The sequence below is a fragment of the Humulus lupulus genome, chromosome X (assembly GCF_963169125.1).
Source record: "Humulus lupulus chromosome X, drHumLupu1.1, whole genome shotgun sequence".
Classification (NCBI taxonomy): domain Eukaryota; kingdom Viridiplantae; phylum Streptophyta; class Magnoliopsida; order Rosales; family Cannabaceae; genus Humulus; species Humulus lupulus.
The window spans coordinates 95,758,070-95,769,415 of record NC_084802.1 but is presented as its reverse complement, the minus strand read 5'-3'; positions in this window follow the sequence as shown (position 1 = coordinate 95,769,415).

The following is an 11,346-nucleotide window of genomic DNA, read 5'->3' as shown; positions in this document are numbered from 1 at the left end:
TAAAATTGCTATGGTGAATCGTTATCACAAGTTGTGTAGATTATTTCAAACTTGTGTTGTAACAAAGGCATCAAAGAGTGAGAAAGCATACAATTATACTAAGAGTAGTCTTAGAAAGATTGTGGAAGAAATTGACGATCCATCAGATGACCAAATCATATATAGCTATGACGAGAATCAATACTCCAGCAGAGAGAGGAATAATATTAAAGGAATCAAGACAAAAAAAAAATGTTCGTGGTAAATCTAGCAGGCCAAAAGGAGCTCTTGAAAAAGCTAGAAAGAAGAAAAAAGTTGAGCGCAATAAGGTTTCTTCACATCATAGATTATATATTATATCTACATTTCATAGTAATTTAAAATATTATGTCTCTATAATTTAATTATTTGTGTTATACTTTTTTAGAACGAAGGATCAAGCGAAAGTGGAAAGAAATTTAATCAAAATAACTTTGATGGTCCACATCAACATGATCCGTTCATTTTTGGTGCATCACAAGTATGTAACTATTTTTTTATTATTTAATATCTAATTTTTATGCCAATTATTGTTTTAATTGACGTATGATTCTTTGTTTAGGCTTCATTTCATTTTGGTAGAGATAGACAACTTCATTTTGAAGTCTCTCTTGCTCAACAACCATTGCAAAATTCAGAGTTATGTATATCTCCACTTAATCTTAACTAAGTACGTATATTATTTATTTATTATAAAAGGTACATATATATAATTCTTCTCATTAATATAGGGCATGTTTGGTAACACTTAAAAAAAATAGTTTTTTATTTAATTAATTAGAAATTTAAAAATGAAACATAAAATGTATTTGATAACTCTATTTTTATTTATTATTTTTTTAAATTTTAATTAAAATTTATTAAATTTTGAAAATAAAAAATTTTCACTTTCAAAATTATTTTAAACAATTTTCATTTTTTCCTTTCATTTTTTTCTTTTCTTCTTCAAATAAACGCCTCATATTGTTAACACAAAAAATAAAAATAAAAGTTATCAAACACGTTTATTATTTTTTGTTTTTAAAAATAAAAAACAAAAATAGTTACCAAACATATTTTTATTTTTTAAAAATAAAAAAATAATAATATTTCCATTTTTGTGTTTAAAAAATTCAAAAACAAAAATTTTACCAAATGAGCCCATAATGTTTTGAGAGAATAACACATTATTTTGTAGCATGAAATTCAAAATGCTTACACTAATCTAAATAACAACATGAGCATGATGAAATTGCTACAACATGTACATTTGTATTTCATACTTTATTTACTGAATAAATATATATATATATTTATCTTATACATATCTAATCTATTAATTATGTTTGTCTATTTTATGATCTACATACTCATTCCTTTCATACAAGCTTTGAACTTCCTCAAAATCCACTAAACTCTTGAAGAAAGACACTTATATTAAAAGTTGAAGATAGACGCTCATAGTAAAATAACTAAATCACTTTTTATGCAAAGATTTTATTGACAATTCTTAAACATGTTATTATTTAAGTTTTGATTAATTCCACTCCTTATTTCTTTTTTATTTTTCTATAGTAATCTTAATGATATTTTCACACCTACCCTTTTAAATACTACTATTGGCTCTTTTTTTTTGGACAAAACTACTGTTATTGGCTTTTGTGTCTACATTTCAGCACTAAAAAAAGCCATAAAAAAAACTTTACCACAAAATTATGGTATAAAAGAAAAAAAATAGAGTTAGTTTAATTAAATGGCATTAACATTTATATAAAAGAAAAACGAGCCATGGTCTATATAAAAGAAATTAAAAAAATAATTAGTTTAATTAAATGATAATAATATTTATATAAAAGCAATAGCTACTGTAAATATAAATTTTTTTTTGAGTAAGTTATATATCTACACTTTAAAAAATAGGAGTAGTTAACAAAAATTAAATAAACCCAAATATTGTAATAATATATATTATATTAGATATATCCTTGAGTTAAAAAAAGAAAGGAAACAAAAAATGTAGAATATTATGAAAAAAAAATAGAATTGATTACAAATACATATAGACTCGTATGTACACATCAACAAAAATAGAATAAGACACTGCAGTAGTAAAGTAAGACATATAAACAAAAATAGTAAGACAGTTGGCTTAGTAAAAGTAATTGATTAAATGAAAAAGAAAAGAAATAAAAAATTAAACAGAAAGTAACGGAGGATAACAAATCGCAATTGAATGTTAGTTTTTATTGGAGAAATCATTAAATGATTTGTCACAAAATCATTGGTGGATACACAATGGTACACACATTCTAGACAGAGGATCATATTTGAACCCTAGCTCGTAGTAAGCTCAGAGCGTCCAAAGTTGGATCTGGTCATTATAAATCTCGAATTCCATTGTTATCCTGAGAGGCGGTCTGATAATAACCCGTGTATCGTGTTTTCAGGCCCCCAAACTCGAGCTGTTCAGCATCACTGTTAGCTAGGTATTCTACTTGGCTATTTTTCTACATATTCATCTGCCAGCTGTACCCGAGCTGAGTAATTGAACTCGTGCTAATTTTAGGGTACAACATTTGCCCCCCAAGCTCCTGCTCATGCTTGATGTCATCACTTTCTGTCATCCACTGTAGGGGCTTTCAGGCTTCTGTCATGTAAAATCGTGCCTGCCCACTACTCGAGTACTGGACACGTGGCTGCCTGTAATTTGCATCTGGTCGGGTTTCGAGGACTATGATAAATGTCTTGTCAATTTTTTATCGCCGTATGGTTTATTTAATCTTGGCCTTTGGATCTTAAGCTAACCCAATCGGATGGCCCGAATTAATTCCCATAGTTTACATATTAATAGGGTGATCAGACCTGATCCCTCACCACCTTTGCATTCAAAAAGTTTTCATATCAAAAATAAACTTTCCCCTTTTCTTCTCCATCCTCTCCCAAAAACCCTCCATTGCCTTTCGGACTCTCAAAAGCTTTCAGGGAGTTTCCTGTGGACGTATCGACATTTTCTCTAAACCGATCATATCAACTGTAAGTATTTCCTCATCTGGTTTGAATTTTTGAACTCTTTGCTTTCCATTGATTTTTTTTCCTTTTTACTGTGAAAAACATCCTTTGCTCAATGTATTTTAGGTTACATCTGTTTGTAAATAGGTGATAGGGTTCTGTTTAGGCTAAATGAACGATATTAGGCTTATTTAGAAACAAGATTTTCATAAAACTGGGAAATTTTTTTGGGTTTTTCAAAGAAAATTCTACTGGTAAATCAATTAGAATACCTGTTTGGGGTGTAGAAGTCGAAGGGGTTTTAGGTTTTATTCTAGGTAGCTTAAAGGTTACGATTCCTTAAGCGGTTTTTCATTAAACCACTTTCAAAAGAAACGTAGTGGGTCTGACGGATCTGACACACGAATCTTGAAGTATCAGGGAATTTTAAGAAATCGAAGCGTGTGTCCTACGACCACGTGTTGAGGCTAGGACACAGCTTAGCTCGTACAAATTCTCAAATCCCAAAAATAAACCACTTAAACCCCCAGATTTCTGTACCTCCACAACCGTCGCTAGAAATCATCTTAGGTCGCCACTAATAGGCCACTTTGTCATCAGGCAATCTAAATTATGGCCCTCATAAAGAAAAGACCATGAGCTCCTCTGCTCAAAGCAAAGATAAGGGCAAGCAGGTCTCCTCTGACTCTTCCATCTCTCATTTTGGCCCTGTGGTGGAGAGGAAAATTGTGGTCGACCCCACGCATTCTTCGAGGCCTAACACATAGTCTCCCAGATCACGACTCATGGGAAAGTGAACAAGATCCTGCTGAGTCACAGGATTGAGATGGGAGCTGACGACCTTATCGCTCGACCTGCGCTGGAGGGAGAGCAGAGTTGCGCCCCTTTCTAAGACGACTATGGGGCTTGGAGTGATGAGCACCTGAAGGTTGGTGCCTTCCTCCCATTGGACCAGTATTTCGTAGACTTTCTGAACTATGTCAAACTGGCTCCATTCTAGCTCAACCAAAACTCATATAGGCTTTTAGCAGGGTAAAAGTATTTGTTTCTAAGGCACGCGTGAGAGGTCCCCACTCAGGTAGACATTATGTATTTCTTTCGCCTCAAGGTCAGTCCCGACCAGAAAGGGCGAGGTGATGGTTTTTACTACCTTACTCATTTTCCCAACTCAGCCTCTGTCATCGACCTCCCCAGCCACCGAAATGACTATAAAGACTTGTTCTTTATGGCAAATGGGTTCAAGAACTATGAACATCGATACTTCAACCGTCCTCGTAAGTCTTCTATCTTTATGAATTCAGCACATGAACTTTTTATCACTTATGCACATTGTTTTTTGTTCTAACTAAGTTCTTCCCTTGTGCAGCTATATTTGCGAAGACATGACAATTTGTGACCTTGGGGGTCAATACAAGACCTTGTCTAGTCTTCCTCCGAGGTAGAAATACTATCGTCAAATTGTGAATGATGCCACCATGGTGGTCTGGAACCTGATCAGCAAGGGCTAGACGCTAGCTCTCAGGACCTAAGCTCCTCTTCCCGTCATCCCCAAGCTCCCCCCCTCCTCAAGAGGCCTTGCTAGCCAATGAGGACGTCGAGGAGGAAAAAGATGTGGCACTGCTGGTGTGTAAAAGGTGAGCTCCTAAAGATAATCAAGAGCCTGATCCAGAACGAGGTAACCCATACCCCTACAGAGAGTTAGATCGAGTTACTGCCAGTTATAGGCTAATTCGATTCAACCCTAACTAGCTCGTTAGTCGTCACCCCACTGACCTGAACCTAAACACAACCCTCCACTAGTGCGTGGACAATTTGGTGGTACACTATGACCATAGATACTCCAGAATTACCATCATAGTTAACAACACCCTCAATTTTAGGTCCACCATTTTTAAGGAGTATAGGACAAACCATAGGTCCTGGCCTTCCCTACGTCAGGGTTCATATGCCCTTGGTTTTAGGTAGTTCATAGATGAGTCTAGCCCTAAGGAAGGAACTGAACCCCCTAGACCCAGGAGGTCATAATTTTAGATTCTCCCCCACCTCTGTTAATCCAAGAGTTCGTGGTTATGCCTAGCCTGGTCAATAAACCCGAGCTGATCGTAGTAGATTCCTCCCCTAGCCCGGAGTGTAGGGTGGTTGCTCTTTCTCTTGTGTTTATAATATTTTGAATTATTACTTCTTTAAACTGAATCCTCTATTCACTCTTTTTTCCAGGTGAAGAGATGCTGCTGCCAGGAGCCCCGGCTTTGAGGGGTGCTTTTAAGGCTAGTGGGACTGGAGCTGGTCCCATGGTGAAGAGGCCCAGGGTGACAAAGAAAACACCTCTGAGGACTGGGGGTACCACCAAGTCCCCTGTAAAATACAAACGTGTCAGCTCCACTGGGGAACAGTCACAAAAGAAACTTCCCACTGCTCCAGTAACAACAGTCAAGGTTCAACATGCTCCTCCTCCTCCTCCTTGACACGTACCTCCCTCAAATCCTCAAGTGATCCAAGGCGAGGCTCCCACTGTTTAGATCCCAGCCAAGCCACTCGACCTAGACAAGATCCCCAAGGCTTTTTGGGGTATTGTGTATGAGATGGCAAGCCACATGGTCGGCCACGCCTACAGAGCCAACGCCAGAGATTTAAGGGCTATGGAGGAGCGCACTCCTGAAGACGTCCACGAATCTGCCATGGGGATGAACCTCACTGTGAATCCTTCTCACTCTCCTAACTTTTTCTTTCTCTTTACTTTTTTTTTATAAACTATTCTTGACCGCTTCATTCTTTTGCAGTCTATCCTGACTCAATTTTGAGGAATTGCTCGAGTTAAAGCCAGGGACGAGAAGCTTCGAGCTTCCCTGGGCACCGCTCAAGAGGGAAAATAGACCACCAAAGCCGCCCTGGTTTCCTCCCAGGAGAGCGAGTAGTCTGCAAAAGTCGCCTTGTCTACCTCCCAGGATCAGGTCGTGGAGGTGAGCCTTCGTGTGGACCAGCTTCAGGCCAAAAATGAAGAACTCAAGAAGAAGTTGATCGAGGTCGAGGAAAAGGCCAATGATGATGCTATGGAGTCATCGACTCAAATGGAGGAGATGCTTTACCATTGCTGGGCTTTCAACTAGGACGGAAACATCTATTTTATGCAACCTTAGCTGTGGGGCCCATTTCTTGCTAGGTTCAAGATTCGATTCTCACAAGAACCATCGGAGACCGCCGATGCCTCTGGAGATGTTGAGGGAGATGGCGAGGAGGTGACTTCTCTGGAGCGAGCTGACGGACCTCAGTTACTTATTACTTTCATTTTTATTAGCAAGCTTTTGTAATCAAGTCCCTTGGGACCAAAACAATTTCCTTCGGGCTTAGTTTGAGGTTTTTTCTCCGCGAGATGACAATATATTTTTTAATATTCATCTAACTTATGATCTATTTGCATTCCCTTTAGTCTATTATTTTCTCTTGATTATGATCCTTAGATTCTTGTACATTCGAAATACCTGTTAAGAGTATTCTTATTTGCGTCATGCCTGTTAAGAATCATGCCTCGAACCTTATTACATCCAGGGTATTCAATAAGCTTAGTAGCTTTATACCTGTTAGGAATTAGGCCTCGAACCTAGTTGTATCCAGGGTTTTCTAATTTTCTTAATAGCATTGTACGTGTTAGGAATCAGGCCTTGGAGCTGGTTATATCCAGGGTTATAGTGATTTCTCAAACTTAGTTCGAGCTTTACAAATCCGTTGAATAATCAATTTATCCAAACTCTAAGTTTTTAATCCTTATCCGAATAAGCTGAACTCTCTTAAAAACTCTTCCTCGGTTATGTGCCCCCAAGCAACTAGAACGTATAAATGTTCTGGGTTACTTTTACAAAGCGAGCTTGTGATAACAAAATGATAAAATTGGCTATTTAATAATCCAATTGTTACTAAACTAAAATGGATTTTATAAATAAACCTTACATAGATGGTAACTCTAAAACATTAAAGACAACAAAACTATTGATAATACTTTTTTAAGCGTAAGGCATTCCAGATCCGTGGGACTATTTCCCCACTTAGTCGGGCTAGCTTGAAAGTTCCTTCGCGCAGGACCTCTACGATCTGATATGGTCCTTCCCAGTTCGGCCCTAACATACCATCCTTGGGATCTTTATTTTCCAAAAAGACCCTTCGGAGAACGAAATCGTCTAATCTGAGTCTGCGTCCCTTAACCTTTGAATTAAAATAATGAGTGATCTTCTGTTGATAATGGGCGAGCTGTAATTGCGATGCCTCTTATTTTTCTTCCATTAGATCGAGGGATGCACTAAGTAGCTCATGGTTATGATCTTGATCAAAGGTTTTTTGCCTGTGAGTCATTACCATCGCCTCAATCGGGAGCATAGCCTCGCTTCCAAAGGTTAGGGAAAATGGGGTATGTCCCATGGAGGTTCTATGTGAGGTCCAGTATGCCCAGAGTACTTGTGGGAGCTGCTCGGGCCATAATCCCTTGGCTTCATCTAGTCTTTTCTTCAAGCTTTCCTTCAGGGTTTTATTTACAGCCTCGACCAACCCATTGGCTTGTGGGTACACTACCGATGAGAAACTCTTGGTTATGCCATATTTTTCACAAAAGTCTGTGAAGAGATCGCTATCGAACTGAGTCCTGTTGTCTGACATGATCTTTTTAGGGAGTCCAAATCGACATAATATTCTTCACCACAAAGTCCAGGACTATTTTTGAGGTGATGGTTGCCAATGGTTCAGCCTTTACCCACTTCATGAAATAATCCTCCTTTTCCTGTTGGCAGGGAACCAATTAAGTCAATTTCCCATGCTGTGAATGGCCAAGGGGATGAGATCATGGCTAGCTTGACTGGAGCAGCTTTGTAAACTATGGCGAAGTACTAGCATTTGTCACACTTTTGCACATACGAGATCGAGTCCTTTGTTAAAGTGGGCCAAAGATAACCCTGTTTCAGTACCTTTAGGGCTAGGTTTTGCCCCTCAGCATGGTCTCCGCAGAAGCCTTCATGTATCTCTCGCAAAATGGTCTATGCTTCCTCAGGCAGAACACATCGCAGGAGGGGAAAAGAATGCCCACGTCGATATAGGATCCCCTCAATCATAACAAATCGCGGAGCTTGATACAGGAGCTTTCTCGCGTCCTTCCTATCATCAGGTAGCCTTTCGGTTATGAGGTACTCAACCATGAGAGTCATCCAGGTCAGTTTTATGTTAATCATTTCGACCTCAACTGCTTCTACTGTTATACTTGGGCTTTCCAAGAACTCCATGGGAATTACATTCAATGTATCTGCCTCCTTGGTGGTAGCGAGTTGAGCGAGAGCATCGACGTTGGAATTCTGCTCGCGGGGGACTTGTTCGCTAAATTCCAACCCAGATAACTTGCCCTTTACCTTAGTTAGGTAAGCCGCCATCTTGATGCCTCGAGCTTGGTATTCCCCCAATATATAGTTTACCACGAGCTAGGAGTCAGTATAACATTGGATGGCTTTTTCCTTGAGCTCTTTCGCCACTCTTAGCCCCGCCAATAAGGCCTCATATTCCGCTTCATTATTGGATGCTTCAAATCCGAACTTGAGAGTTGTATGGAACTGATGTCCTTAAGGTGAGATTAAGATTATCCCAGTTCCTGATCCATTTTCGTTTGATGATCCATCAATGAAGATTTTCCATAATTCTTAGATCGACTCCCTTATCAGCTCGTCCTGAAAACCTGTGCACTCGACAACAAAATCAGCAAGGGCTTGGCTCTTGATTGCCGTTCATGGCATGTATAATATCTCAAATTGGCCAAGTTCGATAGCCCATTTTAATAGACGTCCCGGCATTTCAGGTTTTTGCAAAACCTGCTTTAAAGTTTGGTCAGTTAAGACGAGAATAGAATGGGAATGAAAGTATGGCCTGAGCTTCCTTGAAGCCAAAATGAGACCTAACGCAAGCTTTTCTATCAACGGGTACCGTGATTCATCTCCGAGAAGCCTCTTACTTACATAATATATGGGTTTCTGCGTCCGGTTTTCATCTTGAACTAACACAGCATTGACTGGGTTTTCTGTCACGACCAGGTAAAGAATTAGACATTCTCCAGATGTTGGTTTTGACAGTAAGGGGGGTTCAACTAGGTGCATTTTCATGTTGCGAAATGACTGTTCGCATTCTTCGGTCCAATAAAATTTCTTGTTTTCCCTAAGAAAGTTGTAGAATGTTAGGCACTTGTCAGGTTGGAGCATAGCCTCACTTCCAAAGGTTAGGGAAAAAGGGGTATGTCCCGTGGATGTTCTATGTGATGTCTGGTAGGCCCAGAGTACTTGTGAAAGCTTCTCGGGCCACAATCCCTTGGGTTCATCTAGTCTTTTCTTCAAGCTTTCTTTCTGGGTCTTGTTTACAGCCTCGACTTGTCCATGGGCTTATGGGTACGCTACTGACGAAAAACTCTTGGTTGTGCCATATTTTTCGCAAAAGTTTGTGAAAAGATCACTATTGAACTAAGTTCCGTTGTCTGACACGATCTTTTTAGGGAGTCCAAATCGACATATGATATTCTTCACAACAATGTCCAGGACACTCTTTGAGGTGATGGTTGCCAAAGGTTCAGCCTCTACCCACTTTGTGAAATAATCAATTGCGACTCCTGCATTACAAACTCCTCATTTTCCTGTTGGCAGGGAACCAATTAAGTCAATTACCCATGCCGCAAATGGGCAAGGGGATGAGATCATGGTTAGCTTGACTGGAGCAGCTCGGGCAACTATGGCGAAGCGCTGGCATTTGTCACACTTTTGCACATACGAGATCAAGACCTTTGTTAAAGTGGGCCAAAAATATCCCTGTCTCAGTACCTTTAGAGCTAGGTTTTGCCCCCCAGCATGGTCTTTGAGAAGCCTTCGTGTATTTCTTGCAAAATAGTATGTGCTTCCTCAGGCAGAACACATTGCAGGAGGGGAAACGAATGCCCTCGTCGATATAGGACCCCTTCAATTATAACATACCACGGAGCTTGATACAACAACTTCCTCGCGTCCTTCCTATCATTAGGTATCCTTCCGATTGTGCGGTATTCCACTATGAGAGTCATCCAAGTCGGTTTTATGTCAATCATTCTGACCTCAAACGTTTGTGTTGTAATACTCGGGCTTTCCAAGAACTCCACCGAAACTACATTCAATGTATCTGCCTCTTTGGTGGTAGCGAGTCGAGCCAGAGCATCAGCGTTGGAATTATGCTCGTGGGGTACTTGCTAAATGGAGCTAAATTCGAACTCAGACAACTCGCCCTTTACCTTAGCCAGGTAGGCCGCCATCTTGATGCCTCGAGCTTGGTATTCTCCCAATATCTGATTGACCATGAGCTGAGAATCACTATAACATTGGATGGTTTTTGCCTTTAGCTCTTTCGCCACCCTTAGCCCTGCCAATATGGCCTTATACTCTTCTTCGTTGTTCGATGCTTCAAACCCAAACCTGAGAGTTGTATGAAATCGATGTCATTCAGGTGAGATTAAGATTATCCCAGCTCCCGATCTGTTTTTGTTAGATGATCCATCAATGAAGGTTTTGCCAATTGCATTGGTTTTGGAACCGATGTTGTTGCTGGCGAAGGGTTTGACTTGGGCAGAAGCGTCGGTCTGTAACCAAAACTATTGCTCAGATGCATCGGTCTGTAACCGATGCTTCTGATAAGCAAATGTGTAGGTCTGTAACTGGCGCTTCTGGGACTCAGATGTGTCGGTTACAGACCGACACATATGTTTATGTCTGTGCAGAACCGATGCTAATATGTTTAAAAATTGTATTATGCAATCTTTTTTATCCATTTTCTCCTTACAGCAAAACAGATGGAGAAACATAAGTAGAAAGGCAGAAATAGAAGCAGAAACACGTATAAATATCAAAAGTATATATTAATATGAAACTATATATATATATATATACAATGGTCGAGATATATGATTTAAAAAATAATATTCATATACTCGAGAGGGAAAACAATGACTAAGTTAATTTCTAATCACAATCAACTAACTTAACCATTGTTTAGAGTCAAAAAATAAGTTAGTAAAACTAATCTAAGCTCATGTATTAGAGACAAAAAAATAAGTTAGCTAGTAAACTAATCTAAGTCAAGATCGACATATGACTCAAAAAATGATATTCATCCTCAATCGATATGTGTAGGAGGTACTAGTTAGCACTAGTTCTCATCAAACACTTAGAAGAGGTAGAATTGACTCCGCCCATTCATCTCATGCAGCGTTGACTTCTTCAAGCAGGTACACCATTATGCTTTTGAACTAAATGAATTCAAAAAATTAGTTAGACTTGAATTATATATGATTTTACAATAAAAGTT